Source organism: Myotis myotis, unplaced genomic scaffold (assembly GCF_014108235.1).
Source record: "Myotis myotis isolate mMyoMyo1 unplaced genomic scaffold, mMyoMyo1.p scaffold_m19_p_4, whole genome shotgun sequence".
In the NCBI taxonomy this organism is placed as follows: domain Eukaryota; kingdom Metazoa; phylum Chordata; class Mammalia; order Chiroptera; family Vespertilionidae; genus Myotis; species Myotis myotis.
Genome location: NW_023416346.1, coordinates 8201354 through 8226419, shown reverse-complemented (window position 1 = coordinate 8226419; position 25066 = coordinate 8201354).

Here is a 25066-nt window from a genome sequence, read left to right as displayed (position 1 = left end):
GCGGGGTGCAGAGCCTGGTGCAGCTGCGCGGCCTCGGGCAGCAGTGCCTCGCAGGGTGGGGCGGCTTCGCAGGGCAGGGCCTGGGGCCGCTGGCAGGGCCTGGCTTCGCAGGACAGGGCCTGGCTGAGAAGCGGGACTGCCCGGAGAAGCGCGAGGGGCTCGGCGGCGGCGGCGGCGGCGGCTGCTGGGCGGATCCCTTGGAGGGGAGGGCGCCGAAGGCACGGACCTCGGAGGCGCGGGAGCCCCTGCAAAGAGACAGCGCCCTGGAAGCTTCCGGGGCTGGGCCGCCGCCCTCGGCTGCCACCCTTCTGCCCGCGGCCCGGAGCTGGGCCCGGGGTGCGGCCCGGACGCCCGCAGGCCTGGCCGGCGCCCCTCAGGGCCTGCCCCGTGGCGGCCGCGCTGCCCGCGGTTCGGTCTGGAGACCCAGGTGAGCCTCGGCCCGCACACAGCTCGGTTCTGAGTGGGGACCCGGGCCCCTGGCGCTCGGGACGCCCGCTTTCTGCCCACAGGCCTGGAGGGCAGCCCCGGCGCCCCCGGCTATGGAGGTGGCGCCCCTGACCCCCGGGCACAGGAGGAGGCACCTGCGGTGCCGCCGCGCCGGGCGCCCCCCTCCCCCACGGAGGCCGGTCGCTGGAGACCAAGGGCCCCGAGGCGCCGGGATTCCCCTGGTCTCCAGGGACCGGTCTCCTTCGGTCACTTTGTTCTTCGGCCCTGAGGGCACCTTACCTTCCTGTTCCTTCTGCTCCTTCTCCAAGCACGACTGGGTGGCCATGGCGACAAGTCCTCCGTCAGACACCGAGTTGTCGCTCCGTCAGGGCCCGAGTCCTCCCTCAGAGACCGAGTTCTCCGTCAGAGCCCGAGTCCAGTGAGAGCCCGAGTCCAGAGAGAGCCCGAGTTCTCCGTCAGAGCCCGAGTCCTCCCTCAGAGACCGAGTTCTCCGTCAGAGCCCGAGTTCTCCCTCAGAGACCGAGTTCTCTGTCAGAGCCCGAGTCCAGTGAGAGCCCGAGTCCAGTGAGAGCCCGAGTTCTTACTCTCCGAGAGCCGACACTCCCTGCCGAGAGCTGGAGCTGGAGGTGGGCGGGTCCTGGGGAGTCCTCGCTTCTGATTGGTCAGTCACAGCTACGTGAAAATCCACTTCTCAGAGAGCGGCAACCGCTGCTGCTAGAAGCAACCGCCGCTGGCGCCAAATTCAAACTCAAGGTGCTTCCACGCCAGCCCGCGCCCCGCCCCACCCCCACCCCCTGCCAGCCAGCGGCCCCTCCCCCTCCGCCCTGCTCCCTGCTCAGGACCGTGAATGCCCGGCCGTCCCTGAACCCTAGTGGGTGTGTTTGGGGGTGGGGGCCGGGCGGAGAGGTGGCCACGTAAACAATTCGAGTCACCCCAAGTCAGCTTACCTTCTCGGCACCGCCCTGGTGGCTCAACCTCCAGCGGGGGCGGCGGCGGCTGGAGAGAAACACCACCCTGGCCGACAGCAGACGCCCGGCCAGCTGTGCCCCTGCAGCCTGGTCCGCACACCCGGTCCTGCCGACCCACAGGGCCGGTCCCAGCCCTCCCGGGCCTCGGGGTGACCCCACACGGGGTCTGCGTGCAGAGCAGTCTGGGGGGACAAGAGCGCTGGGGCCCACGCTGTCTTGGCTGCGGAGGTCCCGCACCGCTGCCGGCACCGGGGCGGGCGGGGTGGGTCCGCGGGGCCTTCCAGGGAGATGCCGCCCCTGCCTTCGGTCGAATTGCCCGCCATTCGGGGCGATGCGGCGGGTCCTGCAATGGGCGTCGTCCTGTGTCCGGGCTGCGTAGGAATCCGCTGATGAGCGCTCCTCCGCGGATCGGCCTCCTCTCTTATTCCTGTTCACGGAAACACGCCGCCACGACGCTGTCCGTGTCATAGGCTTCACGTTCAGTGTAGGCAGCCGACTTTAATCATCAGTCCCAGAGGCCGCCTGTTCAGCGCCCCAAGCAGAAGAGCGAGGGTAAGAGAGCCGGCACCTCGATTCTCTCCCGCCCCTAAGCAAGACCTGGGACGCTACCTCCGTGCCGGTAGAAGAGCCATTCACACACATCTCATAGCCTATTTTATTTTACGGCACGGGCGGACTTCTCCGGAGATGTTGTCTGGGCACCTGCTTCTGGAGTCCAGAAAACACCCTTGCCGTATCAGTCAATAAACTTCCACGAGGCCATTTTTAAGTAGAAAACACTCCGGCTACAGAAGAAGCTTACATTTGCTAACCTCCAATATTCACATCGCTTCCACTTTTCACTCTTCTAACACATCACTGTGAGGCACACCCTCCTTAATAAAAATGGTTCATGTCCTCAATCGTGTCCCTGTTATGAATAAATACCCAGAAAAGGAAATTCTTGATACAGGCCATGCACTCTTGAAACCCTTTCATCAGAATAGTAGCAAGATGTCCTCCCGGAAGTCACTGTCCAAGCCATTGCTCCCGAATGCAATGGCATGCTGACCGGACCGGATGAGCAACGGGAGTGAAACACAATGCAAGATGGACTGGGATGGTACTGGGAGCGTTGAATAGTAGGCAATGGGAATGGATTTGGAATGAAATGCAGAAAGCGAGCCCATACGGACTCTGCCTGCAGTGGACACAGGAATGCAAGAGGGACATGGAATCCAGACTTGAACCGGATGTGGAATGGAAAATTGAGTGGGATGGAAATGGGATGGAATAATGGGATTGAAAGGCGAGTGCAAAGAAATATCCACTGGCAGGTGGAATAAAAATGTACGTGCTGTTATGAGAAAAGGAATGGAATGGAATGGAATGTACGGTGAAGGAAAATAGTAAAGAAAATAAGAGAAAATCAAAATTAAGTAGGAAGGAATCAGAAAGGATCAGAATATGCAATGTCATGAAATCAATAGACTATGAAACTTGCAGTACAGACAAAAGCACTGTAAAGGAGTAGAAATGAATGGAATGAAATATAGAATACACTGTGATGAAGATGGAATAGACAAAAAATAAAGATGAAATGGACTGGAATATAGAAAACAAAATACTGGTGAAATAGTGGAAGTACTTGAGTGAAGAATGAATGAATGGAATGGGTTCTGGCCATTTACCACTCTGTCACTTAGTGTCATGGTACAATGACCACTGCATCATGCTCAGGCACTCTGTAGAGCTGGAATTTAGACAGGGAAGAGTGTAGATGGCTTGTGTCTGCTCCACAATGTCCTTGTCTGAGGCTTCAGAAGGGAGCACTTGATTGGCTGTGAGGTCATGGAGGAAGGAAAGCAATCAATCACTGATGACACTTAGTAGACTTTGTCCACAGTATCTGGGTGGACGGTGGTGCCACTTCCTGGAACTGGCAAGACTTGCAGACCGGGGACACAGAGCAGATCGGTGATGCTCGTGGACAAAGAGAAATTCTGGGAGAGCAAGTTTTGATTGCCTCATCCTTTCTATCCTGAATGTTTTCAATAAGTATGGCTTACTCTTACATTCAGAAAAATGCAGCTATTTACTTTTTAGAAAGCAACTAATTTTTATTGTTTAATAATGATTTAACCTGTCATGAGAAACAAAGCCCTCTCATATACTACAGGATGGGGTTATGCATGCATATCACCTGGCCAGATGGAGATTTGACAGGACATATAAGAAGTCATAAACAGGAGATCCATTTGATGCTGCAATTCCTCATGTAGGCAGTGAGTCTCAAGAAAGAAATATTATGTAAATATATATATTATCAAAAGTGATTTGCTGTCCTTCACTTTTAAAATTTTGAAAAGACCCGAATTTCCAGCAGGATCCTGAATGTCTTTAGAATCAACTTATGCAAATTTTATAGGATATTTTTGAATAACGTTTAATGCTGTTGGAAAATGATTATGTTATGCAAGCAAAAAATTACTTACTGAGTATACGGGTGTGTATTTACACCCATTCATCTTTATATACACCTAGCATTCTATGAGTATTGGAATTTCATACACGGTATAGCAAGGATGTTCAGCCAGGGGCATTTTGCCCTCCAGGGGACACTTGGCAATGTCTGCAGACATTTTTCTTTGTCGCAACTGGGGAAAGGGAAGGTACTCCTGGTATCGGGTAGATCAAAGCTAGGAATGCTGCCTAAACTCCCTGAATGCGCAAGGCAGCCTCTCACAACAAGAAGTTATCTGGTCCAAAAATGCCAGTAGTGTCCAGGTTGGCAAACCCTGGGGCAGGGCATTGAGACGATTTGGAAAAGATTAAAACAGAATTTAAATCACAGGCAATCCTGCCAGTGATCAATAGCTATTGTTGACAGTTTGATATGTCTATGTGTTCACTTTCCTATGACTACTTGGTACAATCACCAGAAGGCTATGTGTGAATTAAATGACTTCATTTTGAGAGTTCATTCTTCCTCCGCAATCAGCAAATGGTTTTCACATATTAAACTTATTAGTCTTAAGAGATGATATACCTCAAGAGTTGTAAAGTCAGCTCATTTTCATGGATGGATGTTCCAGCAATATCAACCCATCATCATCTTTCCCCCTGATTTTCACCCTTCGGATCAACGGTTTCATGTCCAAATTAAAATAGAGGAAAGCCGTGGCCCGTGATGCAGTGGATTTGATTATACAGGGCAGTGTGGTTGACTAGCCAGGTCAGAGTCATCTCATTACCTTTCCAGTGACTGGTGTAGGGATGGGCATTCCCCAGTTGCAGTCGATGAGATGTTGATGCATAGCTGCTTGGAGTCTTTAGGCCAAGGTCTCTCGGCTCTTAAAGAAACAAAAGAGACACCAACAGATTGTGTACATTAAAAATCTAAAAGATTAATATATGTCGAATGTTATGATTAATAAATGAGTTAGCATGATTGATGTGTATATGGTTGATACTACAAAATTCGATTGGCTGCCTGTACGCTAGCATTGCAATTGTAAAAAGAAAAAATTTAAATGCCATTTCTCACGGCATCAGAAAACAGCAAACACCTAGGAACGAATCTAACAAAGGAGTGCCAAGAGCTCTTGCACACAAAAACATAACCTCTCTGGGAGACATTAAAGAAGACCTACATAAATCAGAGATATATATCGTGTTTGTGTAGTAGAAGACAATAATACATAAGTGGGTTGAAGAGAGAGTTCTTGTGGAAATGACCTATGGATTCAATGCAACACCAACCAAATTCCCAGCAGTTGATTGATTGATTGCTTGATTGATTGATCGATTGATTTTTGAAACTGAAAATTGGCAAACTGCTTCTAAATAATATATGCATAATGAAGACCCAGTAACAGACAAGTCCACCTAAAGCAGGACTTTTGCAGCCAGATAGCAAGGCAAACTATGAGGCTATAGTAATGAAGGTAGTGCCCGATGAGCACAAGAACAGACAAGCAGACCAATGGAACAGAGAAGGGTCCGTGAACCCACTCACACAAGTCCAGTCACCTCAATTCTAACAATTGTGCCACTGCTGCAATCCGGGTCGTGTTTTAAATAAGACGAGCTGGGCCAATTGGGTCAACTTTTGGTCCCTAATTTGTGCTGAAAACGAAACATAATCCCAGAAGGTGAAGCTTATACAAAATGACGAATGAACATAACTTCATGACCTTAGCATAAGCAATGATATTGGAAACAGAACACAGAACACCCCAAATGATAGAGGAAAACACCTTTGTTTGGACTTCATGAGAATAAGGACTTCCAATCCTCCAAAGACACATGTGGAGAGGGAAGAGATAAACCTCAGAATGGGAAAAAGCTATCTGCAACACGTATATCCCGCAAATGTCTTCTACCCAGAACAGGAACCTCAACCACAAATAGGACATCCAAGCAAGTGACCAGTGAGCAAATAAAAAGCTGCCCAAGCTCAGTCACCAGGGATATGCATGTTAAAACCGAAATGAGACATCACGAGACAGCTACCAGAATAGCCAAGACAACTAACAATAAGAAGGGTTGGCCAGGTAAGGGAGGAACCCTTCAACAGTGGCGGGGTGTAAATTGGTACCAGCACTTTGGAAAAGTGTTTGGCACTATCCGCTAAACTGAACATGTGCATTCTCGATAACCCAGCAGTGCTACCCGCAGTGTCTATTCCTGCATAAGAAGCTACCAAAAACTTCGGGACTTCAAACAATGCCTACTTATTAGCTCACAGTTCCGCAGGCCAGAAGTATGTGCGTGACAGGGCCTTGTTTGTTCTCTGCAGAATGTCTCACTGGGTGAAATCAGGCTGTGTTTCTTTGTGGAGACTCTGAGGAGGAATGCACTTCCAAGTTCACTTGGGCAACCGGGCAAATTCAGTTCCACTCTCAGCTCCTCGAGGCCTCCCGCAGTTCGCTGCCACACGAACTCCTCCATAGGCCGTCTCCCCCTTGAGTGTCTCAGCAGGGGCATAGGCCATTTTAGGGGCTCGTGGGATTAGGCCCACGCAGGTTGGAAGATCCACTGACTTGGAACCTTAACACATCTGCAAAATCTCCTTTTCTTTCTTTTCACATTTCAGAGAGGAAGGGAGAGGGAGAGAGAGCTAGAAACATCAAGGATGAGAGAGAATCACTGATCGGCTGGCTGCCTCCTGCCTGCCCCACACTGGGGATCAAGCCCACAACCCGGTTATGTGCCCTGACCAGAAATTGAACTGTGACACCCTGGTTCATAGGTCGACACTCAACCACTGAGCCACACCAGCTGGGCTGCAAAATCTCTCCTCCAGACGATAGAACATAATCACAGAAATGGTGTGTCGTCATACTCACGGTCTCCTCTCACAGTCAACCAGAGGGGATTAAACAAGGTCAAGGGTCATCAGGGGTGATCTTAGAATTCTGCCTAGCACAGTCACCCCTCTCACCCCCAGGGATCCAGGCTGCCCCACATCCAGTGCTCATTCGCTCCATTCCACAGTCTGAAAAATGTCATGGCATTATGCCATCAGCTCAATTCCAGAAGCTCATCGATATTACTTTAGCTCATAGGCCCAAAATCTCACCACCTTGATCATCTAAATCAGGCATGGGTGAGATTCCTGAGTATAACCCACACAACCCAACTGCTGGCCCACAGACCCTCTCCAACTGGGGCCCGGTGACACTAAAGTGACAAGCTATGCTCTCACACACACAATGGTGGGTCAGGCATAGGACAACAGCTATAAACCTTCTGGTTCAGTATGGGAGGGAAGGGAAGACAGAAGGGAGTTAGAGTCCCAAGGCGCTTTGGGAATGCAGCCGAGAAGACACCAGCCAGAGTTCTTTGAGAAAATGTCAAAGCCTGGAAAAACCTTCCCCAGCGCTCCGTTCTGACCTCCAGGCCCTTGCTTCCACCCTCTGAGCCATCCTTTCTGTTTCGTGAAAGGTAGCAGGTGTCTGCTGCTGGGATCAGCCCGCCCTTGCCTCTTCCATTTTGCACCATCACTTTCCCTCTTAGTCCAAGCTCACAGTGTTCCTGCAGAGTCATGTTTCTCAAGAACCTTGTGGGACCTGTGTGGGTTTCACTGCATTCCCTCTATTGCACAAAAGCACCGCCCATACATTTGTTCCAGGCAATCCCTCCTTCGGGGGTCCTGCTTGGATGGCTGAGGGACAGCTACCTTGAGATTCCCAGAGGCCCTCCAGTATAGTTAAGAAAATCTGTGAGGCCCACGTTTAGTCTCTTGAAAGGGCTTTTTCTGGGACTGAATCCTCTGAACTTTTGGGGTTTTTGAACTTTTAACTAACAAAAGTTTGTACAACCGCACCCCGGGCTTTTCCCCTCTACCACACTTTCAGAAGCACGCTCTTAATTTTAGATTTTTATCTCTTTCGGTCACCTGGCTACTTTGAGAGTTTTCCAAATCATCCAATCCCGGTTCCTTTTGTTTAACACTTTCCTCCCAATTTATCTTTCTCTTCTCACATTTTACTATAAGCAGCAAGAAGAAACCGGGCCACACCCTTAAGACTTTGCTTGGAAATCTCCTCAGATATATATTCACGTGAGTTTGTTTTTTTATTTTTATTTGCTTATTTATTTTTATTTTTTTTAGTTCAACACTCCACCTGACTGCAGAGTGCAATTCTGCGAAGCGTTCTGCCACTCGAGAAACCCCAGGCTCTTCCTAGACTTTGTAGTTACACGTTCTTAGTCGGAGGGAGCCCCACTGTCAGGAACCTCCAAGTCCTGATTGCTGCTAGAAGACTGTTAGCAGTCCTTTTGGCTTTCCCTAGGGCAAATTCTCCCCTGGCTTAAGAGCGCCCACCAGCAGAGCTTCCCGACTCCAGATGTGTCCCAACACTGCTCAAAGCAATCTAGGTTCATTATATTATGCTCCCCACATTGGGCTACCTGTACCCACTCGGCCTCGGCCATGTATCCCGAGTTGTCTTTTACATTTCCTTCTTTGCACATAACTGGAGACAACAATCTCGTTAACACTTCTGCCATGACCTAGCAGGTATCCCCTTCTTCCAGTTCGCAAGAACACCTTCCTCGCTTCCTTCTGAGGCCCCGCCAGCCATGTCCACGAAGTGGACCAATCGGACCCATGCAGCGCCTCTATTGCGCTTGGCCCAGTCCTTTACCTCATGACAGAAGAACCTTGAAGGAGCTCTCAGTAGCATTCCATTGCCAGGGTTTGAGTAGGACAGGAGTGCGGAGGGCAAAAGGGGGAGGGAAGGAGATAGAGACCAAGATCGAGATGAGACAGAGATGGAGATATGGATAGGGGAGAGGGAAGTAGGCTGGATACTTGTTACTCTTCTGGCAACATCAGTACTTCTGATTTGGAAAACACTGCATGCAAAGCCTCCTTTCTTTCTGGGTGAGAACCGTACTTTTTCATAAAGAACTGCATAATAGTGAGGATTGTCAGGCAGTAGATGTGAAACACTTAGCACAGTAGTCTCTGGGAAATCTCAAGTGCTGAAAATCAGAGAGCCCTGGTTTGAATCTTAATGCCTTCCTTTTGAGCTGTGTATTTCTGGGTAAGTTCAGTAGCCCCTGAGTCTGAGGGGCTTTTTATTGACATGTAATTGACCTGTAATAACAGTAACTACCACCTAGTATTGTTCTGAGGATTAAAATGGATGTTGGCATACAGTTTGCCCTTAAAAATGCAGCCCTTCACAATGAGTTTCCTGAGGCCAGCCAGACCACTTCCTTGTCAGATCCCTATCTAATCTGTTCTCAGGACTGTCCCATCTCTGTGGATCAGGCAACACTGAATTATCCCCACTTCCATTTTGTGGCCACAAAACTGTAGATTAATAATAATACCCAAGATATATTGGCAGACCTGAGCTAATCCCTGGTGGTCACACAAGGTCCAAGACGAATGCCACGTGCTTCTGCCATGTACATCAGTGACTTCTGTTCTTTCTGGTAACCCTGGGAGTTGGTGTTATTTTCTCTCATTTATGCATGATGTAAAAAGCTCAGAGGAGCTTAAGGTCCTGTCCACGGTCCCCAACCAATAAGTGTTGATCAAAGGCGTATTTTGGATCTGGACCTCCGTACCTTCACCTTATTCCAAACTGCCGTCAGTTTACCAGTGAAGGAGGTACTATGCACTTTCTTCCCAACTGGGCTATAGGGTCATTAAATGCAGAAAACCCGAGTTAGCATTCCCTTGTGCTGTGGTACCTAACGTAATGTTAAGGTAGGTATGCACGAAATGCCCGTTGACTAGTTTATGAGAGCTCAGTTCATATTTTAAAATTTAACATAATTGGACAAGACTGAATCTGTAACGATATCACAGTCATATTTCTGAATCTTCTGCACCCACAGGGCTGCCTGGACCTATTCAGTGAATACTAAATAGTTGTTGCATGAATACTGTGATCCGTCTTGGAACACAAGGTCCATCTGAAACGAAGCTCCTTTCTGAATTCGGAGTGGCGTGTAAGTGGCCAAGAGCAGCTGCAGGGACCCCCAGAGTCTGGTAGAGCCAGTACAAGCAGGACTGCGGGCTTCCTGATGACCGCCGGCCTGGGGTCGGGTTCTGCTTCTCCCACCTGCCGGGGTGTGACACCGGGATTGCTTTGGAATGACTCTTAGCCTGTTACCTCCTCAGCATTGTTGTAGGATACTCACAAAAACTCTCATTCATTCATCAGGGAAGTATTTATTGATGTCCTCCATGCGCCAGGCACTGTCATGGGTGCTGGGAAGAGAAAGAGGAACAAGCACACTTTGTGGGCCTCTGGGAGGTCACAGTGGTCAGACAGGCACGTTGCAGCAGCAGGGGATCAGGGCTCTGAGAGGGATAGTGCTGATGTAGCAAGAGAAACTGTTGCCGCGCCCGGTCTTCCAATCTTTCTGGTAAACCCATACACCTCCAAAAGGCCCCCAGTCGCCTGTGTGTAAAATTTAGCATGGCGGAGAGAGTGAGGAAGTACTTCTGGCTCAGCTCTAGCCAGTGTAGCTGAAAACCTCGAGTGACAGAAGAGTCACAATGGAGCAAAATATCTTTCCACTGTGGCCGTCCCCACCAACGCTGGCCTGGGGGCAGTTTCTACAGCCTTCCGGAGTGCAAGAGAGGAGCGCCAAGACATGTCAGAAAGATCTCTAAGATAAGCACCGTGGCCTCGGAGCAGAAGCTGAAACCTGGTTCAGGAAAACGGCACAAGGATTTGGACGGAGAGCCACTCTGGGCTGGACATGGTTTGGTCGGGAGTTGTCAGGGCCCAGAGTGGACCCGGACAAGGCCCCTGCCTTCAGGGAGCTGCAGAGTTTAGTAAGGAGGACACACAAACAGATCGTCCCAATGAGCCCGTTTGTTTCTTTCCCAACCACTCTGAGAGGTAGTCATCACCTGTACCTGCCCCCTGCTTCTACAGAGGAGGGCCGGCTGAGAGGTGTTCAGTGATGTGGGCAGTGAGCGATGGAGCCGGTCTCACATCCAGGCCTGTCTCCAAAGCCAGACCTTTATCCCCTCGCTCTACAACACTTCACTTACATTCCAGTTTCCTGAGACGTACCCGTCCTTCCAGGTGAGACGTGCATTACGCTTCCCATGGGGCCCCCACGAGGAAAATCCAGGCTGCCTTTAGGGAAGAGGAGCCCTGCAGTGTTTGGTCATATTTCAAAATTGCTGCTCTGAACACCACCGGCTTTGGGGTCAACTAGGGCAGGTTAGAGTGAGTCAGGAAGGAGGAGGCCGTGTGAAAAGCGATAGCCGCGCCAGGGCCAGTGAACGCTTCAGCTCTGAATGAAAACTGGTGGCGTTGCAGCAGGGGGAGCCTGGGCTAACGCAAGCTGCAGGGAGCACTGGGCTCAGACTGACCCAGCGATGAAAACGGATCACCGTTTAGCTCCATGTCTCACCCAAGGGAAGCCATTCTGCAGCCTGATTACACCTGCCCACTCCTCAGCCTGGAGTTTAGAGGCCTTACTCCAGGTTCCCATGCCTGTTTTTCTTACTCCTGTCAGAGCCCTTGTCACAGTGTTTGGTAATGGCATTTCTGTATATGTGTCGGTCCCCCCACCACCCCAGTGGGTTCCTGTCTGTGAGCAGAAAGCCCCGTGGGGGACCCACACGTGTCCATTGTGCACCTTCTGTGTGATCGGTCGGTCTCTCAGTAAAGGACAGCTGTGATCCCACCACTGCACTCAGACCCCTTTCACTTAGAAGGAGATTTGTGATTTTCATCCCCTCTCGGCATTTTGAACCGGGCTGACCTTCCACTCCTGACTCACTTGCTGGGTCTTGGCCAATTTGTCACTATCCTATCCACTGATCTCGCCTCAGGGTGAGAGCGCTGTGCGTGACTCATGGAAACTTTCCCAAATTCCTTCTTGGGGGGAGGAATGGTTGTATTCACACAAGCCCGCCAATTGTGTTGTTTTATTTCGGAGTTTAAATTCACAGACATTGTTTTGACAGAATTATGTCCTGGCAGAAGAGGATTTCTGAACCCAATGATTAGTGAAGCTGTCAACATAAGTAAAAATGTTTACACCCAGGACGAGGTGCCTCTCGTTTCCTCCTACTGCTTGGCCACTCATTTTCAGTCTATTCGGCTTAATCCTGTGCTTCTCTTTTTAAAATTAAATCTATCAAAGTAACATTGGTGTACAAGATTATCGTTGAACATCTAGTCTCCTTTCATTACCATATATCGGACCCCCGTTACCCACTTGGCACTCCCCACCTTTCCCTGTTGCGACCACCATTCTACTGCCTGCATCATTAGTTTCTTTTCATTTGTCTTATTACTTCATTTGTTACTTTTTGCTTTAAATCCCACAAATGAGTGAAATCATACATTTTTTTTTTGTTCTTTTCCTCCTGGCATTTCACTTGGCTTAATACTCTCAAGATCTACCCATGTTCTCACAAATAGCAATAGTTCATGTTTTCATGGCTGACTAGTATTCCCCCGTAGTTATGCACGACATCTTCTTATCCAATCATCCATGGATGGACACAGGTTGTTTCTATGTTGTGGCCACTGTGAATAATAGTGCTATGAACATAAGGATATAGCCAGAAGAAGAATTGGCAGTTCGTATGGTAGTTCTATCCTTATGTTTTTGAGGAACCTGCAAACTGATTTTCATAGTGGCTGCACTAATTTACGTTCCCACCGACAGTGTATGAAGTTCCCTTTTCTCCACATTCTCTCAGACACTTGGTATTTCTTATAGTAGCCATTCTAACAGGTGGTATCTCATTATGGTTTCGATTTGCATTTTCCTAACAACTAGTGATGCTGAACACCTTTTCCCTATCAGAATCACAATGGCATTTTTCACAGAAATAGAACAGAAAAGTCCTAAAATTTGTACGGAACCACACAAGATCCCAAATAAGCAGGGCAATCTTGAGGGCAAAAAGAGAAGAAAACTAGAGGTTTCACACTCCCCAACTTCAAACTATACTACAAATATACAGAAATCAAAATAGTGTGATGTTGGTAGAATAACAGACACACACACACCCCCCAATGGGGCAGGACTGAGAACCCAGAAATAAACCTCCACGGACACCGGCAACTAATTTTCCACAACGGAGTGAAGAAGGTACAATGGAGAAAGGAAAGCCTCTTCAGTAAGTGGTGCTGGGGAAACTGGAAAGCCACAAGCAAAAGAATGAAACTAGACGGCTCTCTGACACCATACACCAAAATGAACTCAAATGGATTAAAGACTTGAGTGTAGGACCTGAAACAAAAAAATGCATAGAAGAAAACACAGGCGGTAAATATATACACCTTGGTCTCAGAGGGGGTTTTTGTGATCTTGACCCCAAAGGCAAGGAAAACAAAAGCAAAAATCAATGATTGGGAGTCTATAAAATGCTGTACAGCAAAAGAAACATCTACAATACAAAAGGCAACCAACAGAAAATGGGACTCATGTCAAAGAACCCATACAACTCAGCAACAGAAAAACACACCAAACAATCCGATTAAAAACACGGTCAGAGGACCTGCATAGACACTTTTCCAAGGAAGACATACAGATGGCCAATAGACATATAAATCCTAGTGGAGTAGAAACCTCCAGTGGATATTGGAGGAAACTGTACAGCCTGAATAGGTTTCCTGGGAAGCCAGTATTTTGGCTGGCTCCTTTTCAGCATGTCTGGAATAATTTTCTGAAGTAGGGAGAGAATTGATGTCTCTCTTCAAAGGGTCCAATAGATTAGCCATTGACATCAAGAGATATTTCAGTTAGGATGCTATCCTTTGCTATAAGAGTTCAAGGCATCAAATTTGGACAGAACTTCATCCATTGAGTAGGGGGAAAGGCTGTGCTCACCAGTATGTGTCTTTTGAAGACCCCCACCCGCACCCCTTCCCAAATAATCTCACCCTTTTCAAAATTCTCCTGCCCAAAATCTCTTTCCAATTACATTTTTCCGAGTTTGAATAGGATCTTGGTCCATTTGGGATGTTAGTGATGAGCTTCCATCATCTTCCAAACACTAGAAATTCAATTCCTTTATTTGTGCCCTTTCAAACAATCTGTGTTAGATGGTGAGGAAATTACAGAGACATAATTTTTGTGGGTTTTTTGAAAATATATTTTGTACTGATTTTGGAAAGGAATGGAGATAGAAACATCAATGATGAGATAGAATCATCAATTTGCTGCCTCCTGCCTGCCCCACACTGGGGATGGAGCCCACAACCCGAGCATGTGCCCTGACCGGGAGTCAAACCTTAACCTCCTGGCTCATAGGTCGATGCTCAACCACTGAGCTACACAAACTGGGCTGTATTGGTTTTTGAGATCCATGTGAGATGGATTTTTCCCAAGCTTGCCTTTCCAGGCACCGGGTTAGATAGAGTCTTCGATGCTAAAATGAGCAAGCAGATAGGGTTCGTGATTTCTGCTAAAAGAGACAGAAAACAAAAAGTTACTATAGCAAAGTGCATAAATGCTCTCTGAGACTCAAAACATTTGAGATACTTTGACACCATATATGATGGAAATCCATCATAATTTAACATTGCTTCCTGGGACCTGAAGAGACAGTAACAGGTAGACAGAAAGGTGTGGGGATGGCAAGTTTTCCAGGTAGTGGGAACAACATATCCAAGACTCTGGAAGTCAGAGAGAGGCTGGTTTGCACAAGGAAGATATTTCTCTTCTAGCTATGAAATTTATTACACTGAACTTGTTTGCTTTCTTGGTATCCCTTCCTCCCCATGCACACACTATATCATAAGAACCCTGTTAGTGTTTGATTTTTTGCATCTCAAGAGGTCTAATCTGGGAATGGGATTTGGGGGGCTAGGGAACTGGTGTGGGGTAGGGACTTTAATATATACTTTTTATCTGTTGATTTTAATTATCTGAAAGTATTATAGAATCAGAACTAAAATAATCAAATATGCAATTAATTTACATGTTAGCAAATCTAAAACATAAAATGCACATATTAATGGGGAAACATAGCATTTGCAATGCCATCATTCCTTCAGTGATGGCCACAGTCAACCATTTTTGTGTGCTTTTGTGTCTCTATACTTTTCTCTGAGCATGTGCATGTACACACACACAAACATACACACACACACACACACACACACACACACACACACGTCTCTATTTTTAAAAAAGCCCTTTTCCCCATTTGGCCTTAGAGCAGTGGTTCTCAACCTGTGGGTCACGACACCTTTGGCGGTCAAACGACCCTTTCACGGGGTCACCTAAGACTATCCTGCATATCAGATATTTACATTCCAATTCATAACAGTAGCAACATTACAGTTATGAAGAAGCAACAAAAATAATTTTATGGTTGGGTCACAACATGAGGAACTGTATTTAAAGGGCCAGAAGGTTGAGAACCACTGCCTTAGAGGATAAATATATTTTTATGTCAAACATTATATGCCTGCATCATTTTCCTTTTTTTTTTTTTTTTTTTTTTGGTGCCCTTGACCAGAATCGAACCTGGGACCCTTCAGTCCGCAGGCTGACGCTCTAGCCACTGAGCCAAACCAGTTAGGGCTGCATCATTATTTTTAATGTCTCTATGATATTAAATTTCATGGGTATAGCATAATTCATGTAATCACCACCCACTTCAAAAAGCATTTCCGGTTGTTTTCTGGTTGTTATGGTTACAGCCCTCATTCCAAAGAGCAAGGTACAGAACAGTGTGTACAGTGTGCTACCACTTAGGTAAAAATGGATTAGGTACCTAATGATCAATATACTTAATTCACTTGGAGAGTTACTGAATTCTTTACCAAGAAAATGTTATAAACAGTTTTTTTAATCCATCAAATTTCAAATTAACAGCAATTTATTCCCACATTAGTATACTATCCTAAAAATAACCCATAAAGCCTGTTACACAGAGAAGCCTACCCCCTTAAACCCTTCCACCTTCATCCATATCCTGTCCCTGCCTGCCACCCAAAGCATTTTTAAGAACAGGTCTTTTAAAAAATATGTTGTGTTTTTTTGTTGTTTTTTTTGTTGTTGTTTTTATTTCAGAGAGAAAGGAAGATAGAAACACTGATGAGAGAGAAACATCAATATAAATTGGCTGCCTCCCACACATCCTCTACTGGGGATCAATCCTACAACCTGGGCATGTGCTCTGACTTGGATTTGAACCAGTCACCTCCTGGTGTATGGGGTCGACACTCAACCACTGAGCCACACCAGCTGGGCAAAAACAGTTTTTTAAAAGACCTACCCTTTCCCTGTAACTCTATGCTCAGTGCCCTGTAACCTACTGATTTTTCCTTCATGAATAACCTCTCATCACTGGTTACCACCTTAGCAGTGGCAGCCCTCTACTGTGCAGACACTGTCCGTTGCCAAGGGCCTAGTGTTTTGGAGATGCCATGAAGTAGTGACGTATTTTGTGGGAAGTAGAAATAATTCGGTCACCACACAAAGAAGCCTACCTTCCCTTTTTACCATGTCACCCACTGTATACCTTGCATTAGGGCCCTGGCCAGTTTGGCTCATTGGATAGAGCATCGGCCTGGGGACTGAAGGGTCCCGGGTTCGATTCTGGTCAGGGGCATGTACCTTGGTTGCGGGCACATCCCCAGTGCGGGGGGTGCAGGAGGCAGCTGATCGATGTTTCTAACTCTCTATCCCTCTCCCTTCCTCTCTGTAAAAAATCAATAAAATATATATTTTTAAAAAGAATGAATTTAGGACCTATTTTTCTCAATAAGCCCCTTCTTAGTAACCTGACAACCAAGGTCTTTTGTTTTCAGGAAGAACTTGCTATAATCAATCACCTCCATTTCCCAGAGAGCCTCCAAGGGCTGCAGCTACTCTAGCATGCCAAGAGGGCTCTTTGTCTCTGTGATTTTAACCACGTCTCTCTCAGGATGTCCACTTATTTGAGGTTGTGGCCAAAGAATGTCAAAGGAGCCCTTGAATTCAGAAGTGGCAATATCACATTGCGTGGATTTGATGCAGCGGTGTAAGGAAGGAGAGGGAAAGAGAATGGCTTAACAGGGGAAAGTGTTGTGTTCCTACTGTGTTTGTATTTCTGTATAAAAACATCTTTCTGTTTCTTCTTTTCACAAATGAGGAGGAATAGTGCACTGCAGTGGGCTACGAAGATAGTGGATACTAGGACCAGACTAATGCTTGGCTTCAAATCTCAGCACCACCATTTACAGACTGTGTAAATTGACTATGGTCCTTCACTTACTCTTGTGTGATATTTTAAATATGACAGTGCCTACATTAAAAGGTTACTATGAGGATCAATTCAGTCCATACTTGTGAAGTATTTAAAACAGTGCTGGAATATCCCAACTGTTTAATAAGGGTATTAATATGTCTGTGTAAATCAGTTCAGAGGTAATTGGTTTTTTAAAAAATATACTTTTTATTGATTTCAGAGAGGAAGGGAGAGGGAAAGAGAGATAGAAACACCAATAATGAGAGAGAATTATTGATTAGCTGCCTCCTGCATGCCCCTTACTGGGGATCGAGCCCACAACTAGGGCATGTGGCCTTGACTGGAATCGAACCTGGGATGCTTCAGTCTGCAGGCAGATGCTCTATCCACTGAGCCAATTACCTATGGCTAGGGCCAGAAGTAATTGGCTTAAAATCAGTGTTCAGAGGGTCCAGATATCCCAGTTTGCTTAGCACAGTACACTCTAGAATGGACACAAACATTGCTAGTGTTGAATTTATATGAGATTATTTCACTGTAATATGTGTGCACACACACACGTGTGTGTGTGTGTGTGTGTGTGTGTGTGTGTGTGTGTGTGTCCATCCAGGCTGCCTGGAATGAATCAATAGACATTGTGACATTTTAAAAATTATTTCTGAGTTTCCTGCCTGCACCTGTCCTGGAGCTATACATTTTGTCAATAAAATTTCCATGCTCCAGCATAATATTTATTTAAAAAGTAGTGCAACATTGGATTCCAAGCTTGATGAAGAGGAATCAATAATGGGAAACAGATCTATATTGTTTTTTTAAAGTATATTTTATGCTTACTCTCTAATTTCCATTTGTATGTTGCCTTTGGATATAAGAAATTATTTTTGTTTAAATAGCAAGTTTTCATGAATCTGGCTGTAGCAATGTTCCAGTGAAAGAGGTTATGATTTTATTTTTAATTTTTTTCTCCTTAATCGAGTTTTAGAGGAAGGGAGAGGGAGAGAGAGAAAGATCAATGACTGGGAATCAAGCTGGCAACCCTTCAGTGCACAGGATGATGCCCAGCCAACTGAGCCATACTGGCCAGGGCAAGAAATTAAGATTCAGATTGTAAATTGCAATTTATCAAAATGTAATGATAAATAGTACTATTCTCAAAGAGACTATTGTGGAGAGAAGGGGTGGGAAAGATGTTACAATGTTTAAAGTATTGCTTTTTTAAAAAATTTTAGCTCAAGGACTTAGATATTGGGAAAGAAGTTAGGATGTTCCCAAAGAGGAAAGAAAAACAGGAATTGGGGAGCGGGGAGCCATGTGCTCTAGACTCATGTAAGGGGATCTTTTTTTCAAATTAGCTTTTAGTATTGGGAAAGTTATAAGCTGCCTGCAAGTTAAGAGGCAGATAATAGAATAGTCAGACAAATTAAAAAAATATATTTTTTGCCATAACCGGTTTGGCTCAGTGGATAGAGCGTCGGCCTGCGGACTGAAAGGTCCCAGGTTCAATTCCAGTCAAGGGCATGTACCTGGGTTGCGGGCACTTCCCCAGTGGGGGATGTGCAGGAGGCAGCTGATCGATGTTTCTCTCTCATCGATGTTTCTGACTATCTCTCTCCCTTCCTCTCTGTAAAAAATCAATAAAATATATTTAAAAAAAATAAAAATAAAAAAATATATTTTTAATTATTTGAAAATGAAAAATGTTTTTGTTATGCTGCTAATTCTTTTTGTCATGCAGTTAAGAATTTGAGTACAACAGACCATTTTCCATTTCACAGAATGTAGGTGAATACTGAGTTTGGATGATAACAGCAATTCAGTTATGTTAGAATTGCTGAGATATCGATGTCTATACTCCTAAGATAGTCATCCACATCTAATACAATGTTTACTGAAAAAATACAGGCACTTCATAGGGCGTAGCATCCTAGTAAAGTATTCTTGATCAAAACTAAAATGATCTTCTCTGAAACCAACAAGATTGCATTCTAGCTTTCTAAATTTCCATTGGTTAAGGTGGAGCATGCGACCTGAACAACAAAAGTAAAAGACACTACAAGAAGAATGGATACCTGACAAGGTTCAACAGACATGTGAAATCAAGCTTCTTCTGTTCTACCTTTCAAATTGGGCCCATTCTGAGAGAGGGAGGGAGGGAGGGAGAGAGACAGAGAGAGACAGAGACCCAGGAACAGCAGTTACCTGGGAAGAAGAGGTGATGTCCTAACTGAAAGTCCTGTGCCACTCACACCTAGAGAGAATTTTCATCCACAGAGTTCCCCTGTGCTAGCATAGGTGATTAAAACTCCAAGAGAAATTCTTTCTGGACAGAGGATTGGTTCAAGGGGCCCTTGGAAGCCAGAGAATTTGGAAAGGGCAATCTTGGAGAGAAGAGTACATGCAAGGGAATATCCTAATTCTATGAATGAATCTGTATAACACATTTCAAACCAATTTGTAAGTTGCACACACACATGGCAGACCCAAAGGAGCATGGTAAGATACTTTGAACTTCATAAACCACTAGTCAAGTCTCAGACTAAATCCTGAGAGGTGCATGTGTGGGGCAGTCAAACCATATAGCAGTTTCTTTGCAAAGGAAACTGAAAATGGAAAATCATCTAAAGAAGGTGAGATATAATTTTTAGTTTAATCCTAATGAGGTTGATGTCTAGCTAAACCAACCAACCAAATAAAAAAAGTATTCTCCAGGGGATAACATCATAATATTTGAAATACAGTACAATTGCACACAGGAATAGAATCCAAAATAATGTTATATATCAAGAACCAAGAAAATTTTGGGGGAAAAGGTGACCCAGATAATAGAATAGCCAGACAAAGATTTTAAGGAAGCCATCATAACCGTGCTTCTTTGGAGTAAAGGTGGCATGAAGGTAAATGCTGTTGAAATGAAAGAAAAGATAGACATTCTAAGCAGAGAAATACAAACTATTTTTGTAAAGTCAAGTGTAAATTTTATAAATCAAAATTACAATATTAGACATTAAAAATGTACTAATGGGATCAACAGAAGAATGAAAATGATAAAGACAGATTCAGTAACTTGAAATTAGAATAATAGTAATTATCCAATCACATGAGCAAAGAGAAGATTGGAATAAAATGAGCATAGACTCAGAAATTGTGGTCTTTATTGGATTCCTAAAAGGAGTTTAAAAAGATATTGGCACAGAACATATATTTAGAGAAATAATTGTTGAAACTTCCTAAAATAGGCAGATAGCAATTTACAGATCCAGAAAGCTCAGAGACCCCAAAAGATTATAAACTCCGAGGATATTACACCCAGAAATATCATAATCAAACCTCTAAAAACCATAGATTATATAAAAACCCTTGAAAATGGCCAATAGAAAATAGCACAGTGCATATAAGGGGGTAATGATTCAAGTAACAATGCACTAGTCCTGGGAAACCATAGGGCCAGAATATAGCAACATCTTTTAAATCTGAGAGAAAATAAGTCAACCCTGAATTCGACAACCTGCGAAAATATCCTTAAGGAATGACAATGAAATAATGACATTCTCAAGTAAACGAAAGAGTAAAATAGAGTTTGTTTCTGGAAAACCTAGTCTAAAATAAATGTTAAATAAAGTTTTTCAGACTGAAGGAAAATGATAATCATGGAGAACTTTGAGTACCAAAATGAAGAAAAATAAATAAAAATGGTAAATGTCTGGATAAATATAGTTGACTATTTTTCTCAACTTAAGTTTTTCAAAATATGTTTGGCTATGGAAAGCAAAACATAATATTAACTGTTGAGGTATCATAATATGTAGATGTAAGACATATGACAACTATAAAGGGGAGGTGATTTTGCTTGAAATGGTAAATCTTTAACTGAAATAGATTTTTAATAGTAAGATATATATGTTTTAATCTCTATAATAACCACTAAAACATTTAATACAGGGAGACACTTAAAAACCAAAAGATAGCCCGGCAGATGTGGCTCAGTGGTTGAGTGTCAACCTATGAACCAGAAGGTCAGGGTTCTATGCCCGGTCAAGGCAAATGCCCAGGCTCAATCCCAGCAGGGGGCATGCAAGAGGCAGTGGATAGATGATTCTCTCTCATCTATGATGTTTCTATCTCTCTCCCTCTCCCTCCCTCTCTCTGAAATCAATAAAAACATATAAACATTTTTTAAATCAAAAGGTAAATAAAAGTTCATACTAAAAATAGGCTAATAATCCTATATAATAAAGAGGGAATATGCAAATTGATCATCACTCTGACACAAAGATGGCGGCGCCCACAGCAGAGGCGGGGTTTCCGTACACAAAATGGCTGCACCCACAGCAGAGGCTGAGCTCCCTAACGAGCCTTAATGAGCAATCAGCAGGGATCTGAGGCTGCGCACCCCCTGCCCCCATGGGGCTTGACAGGGTACCTCAGGCCATGCCCCCCACCTTGGCACCAGGCTGGGGGACCTCAGGCTACACACCCCCCAGCAGGGTTTGATGGGGGACCTGAGGCCATGCTCCCCACCCCAGCACTGGACCGGGGGACCTGAGGCCGCACCCCCTACTAGGCGGGGCTTTATGGGGGACCTCAAGGTGTGCCTCCCAGCCGGGTGCTGGACCAGGGAACCTCAGGCCGTGCCCCCCGCCCAGTGGAGCTTGACGGGGGACCTCAGGCAACACCCCTGCCCCAGTGCCAGGCCGGGGAACCTCAGGCCATGCCCCCCCACCTGGCGGGGCTTGACGGGGGACCTCAGGCTGCGCCTTCTGCCCCGGCACCAGGCCAGGTGACCTGAGGCCACACCCCGTGCCCTGGCGCTGAGTCAAGGGACCTGAGGCTGCGCCCCCCACCCGGTGGGGCTTGACAAGGGTGGGACTGGCTGGACCTGGATTTAGCCCAATGGGGTGGGGGTGGCCGGGTCTGGGTCTCGTGCGATTTTGAGGTGCACATTGGTGGGCAGGGACTTGACTCTAGGTCCTGTGGTGTGCCCCAGACTCTGACAGGAGGAAGATTTTCATATACATTTTACTAATTTTCTTTCATTTCCAGACTCTGACAGGAGGAAGATTTTCATATACATTTTATGAATTTTCTTCATCTCTGACACTTCTATTATAGAGAAAGGGCAAATAGCAATATTAAAATATTTCCTTTAATTAATCCCCTTTTAATGTGCACAAATTTTGTGCACTGGGCCACTAGTACAAAATAAGGAAGAAGTTGTTGAAGAGAAAACAAACACGAAAGGGAAAACAACAATAAAAAGCATACAACAGTAGAGCCAAATCCAATGTATCAATAATTATTTTGCATATAAATGTTCAAAGAACATTAATTAAAAAATAAATGTCAGATTAGGTAAAAAAAGAAGACTCAACTAATAGCCATTTACAAGAAACTATCTTTAAATAAACGATATGGATAGGTTAAAAGTAAAAGATGGAGAGGAATATACCACCCAAAGTCTAATCAAAAGAAAGCTGGAGTAGTTTCTTTTCTTTTAATCTTCGCCCCAGGAAAGTGTTTATTGAGAGAGAGAGAGAGAGAGAGAGAGAGAGAGAGAGAGAAAGAGGGGAGAGAAGAGAGAAACATCAACCCTGTTGCCTCTCCTATGTGTCCTGACCAGGGATTGAACCCACAACCTTTTGGTGTACAGGGTGATGCTCCTGGCCAACTCAGCCACCCAGCCAGGGCTGGAGTTGTTTTAATAATATAAGACAAAGCAAATTTCAGAACAAGAAAAAGTATCAGACATAATTAGGAATATTAATTAATGATACAAGGATTCATTCACTAAGAAGGAATAGCAATCTAAATATGTGTGCACCTGATAACAAAACTTCAAAGTACATAAAGCAAAATCTGACAGAATATGAAGCAGAAATAGACACACTCATAATTATACTTTCAGAATCAGTACTCTTCTCTCAGTCATCAATAGAACAAGTGGTCAGAAAATCAGCAAAACTTAAAAGACCCAAACAACATCATTTACTGCCTTGACTTAATTGATATTTATAGACTGTCTCACCTAATAACAGTAAAGTTAACTATCTTTTTAGGTGTACACTGAACAATAAGGAAGATAGTCCCTCACCTGGGCCATAAAAGGAAAAAAAACTTGAACTTAAAATAACAGAAAGGATCTAAGATATATTCTTCAGCCATAACATATTAATTCAGATTTTAATAACAGAAAGATATCTAAGAAAATCTCTAAATATTTTCAAACAAAACCACCCACTTATAAATTATGCACAATTCAAAGAGGAAATTTTGAGACAATTTTTAAAATACTTGGAACTGAATATAAATGAAAATATAACATTTGAAGTTTGTGGGATATGCAAGATGGAGTAGTGCCATTGCTTTTAAAAATTTTTTTTAAAATATATTTTTATTGATTTCAGAAAGGAAGGGAGAGGGAGAGATAGAAACATCAATGATGAGAGAGAATCATTGATTGGCTGCCTCCTGCACGCCCCCTACTGGGGATCAAGCCTGCAACCCAGGCATGTGTCCTTGACCAGAATCGAACCCAGGACCCTTCAGTCCACAGGCTGACACTCTATCCACTGAGCCAAACAAGCCAGGGCAGTACCATTGCTTTAAGGTCCTCTTTACAATTAAAAATTTCTAGACATAACACTACAAATATGAAAACCTCTGAAACAGGAAAAGAAGTCAGACTGCCTTGGGACCTTGAAACTTAAGGAATAAGACGAGTTTCCGTGTTGCCTCCATTATATTGCAAACAGACAGAGCCCTGCAGAAGCCTCCAACCCAGAACCACCAACAGGCATAGACAAAACACACCAAGATAATCTGTTCCTTCTAGCCAAAGGACAGGAAAAGGATGGTTTAGTAATAGAAAACCTTTTTGGCAATTACCAGCCCAATTCCAATTAGTCTGTCTGTGTCAATTTAATTCTTAAACCAGAATTATCTAAAGAAGAACCTAAAAGGATAGGAGGGACATTTTAATTCTCCCCACAGTAGATTAAGCCAGTTCCTGGAATAAAGTTAATACCCTATAAATCATAGCTTTTTTCAATCTTCTATAGAGAAACACCTATCATGAAAAAACTTTATGCACTCAGTTGGTATGGTATACTAAAACCATCAGGAAGAAGGTATTGTAGAGGAGGAGCATTTGAAGCACTCATTTGCCAAGTAGTTGTCAGAACCATTTTCTTTAATATGCATATTAATGATATGCCATTTGCTAAACTCCTTCCTGAGCGGGGTCAGGAAAGCCAAGGAAGTGGCCTTTTTCATAAATATTAGAATAACTCTAGGGATGTCTGATTGATGGTTGTTGAATAAGAACTAAGCAAAAATCAATCCTTATTTTCTTATAGGGACAATTAATAACTACAGACAAAATATTCCCAAAAGTATAGATCACAGTGTTATTTACCATAGCATTATGAGTTATTTTCAGTAGCAGAGTTGGTCTGAGTAATATGACTTGCCATAATCGCAGAAATGTAACTCTGTAGTCTAAATTTTAAATATAATCTTATATATTGCAGGTAGCTTAAAATAGCAACAATTTTAGAATTTTTAAAAATTTCTCTTATTTTCTATGTCTTATGTATTCATTTTAGGATTGATGAATAAAATTTATTTTAAAATAAATAAATTTATAAGTATTTATTAAGCATTTCTGATATGTCTAGATATGTTCAAATAGAATAACTAGGAGGTACACACACTGACACACATATGCATATACACTGATATATAAAATGATTTCCATTAGATGTTTTGCTAGCCAAAGGAGTTTTATTAAAATCTTTGGAATGAAGGAATTTATTGCAGTGTTCATTATAACTATAAAAATTGAAAACAAAAGCTACCGCCACTATTTGGAGACATTTATGTTTCTTGGCTTGGGTAAAAATTTTGTATTTGCTTTGTATTGATTTATTGTTTCTATAGGTCTCTCTGTGTGTGCTTCTCCCCACAACAAAGGAGCAAGAATAAA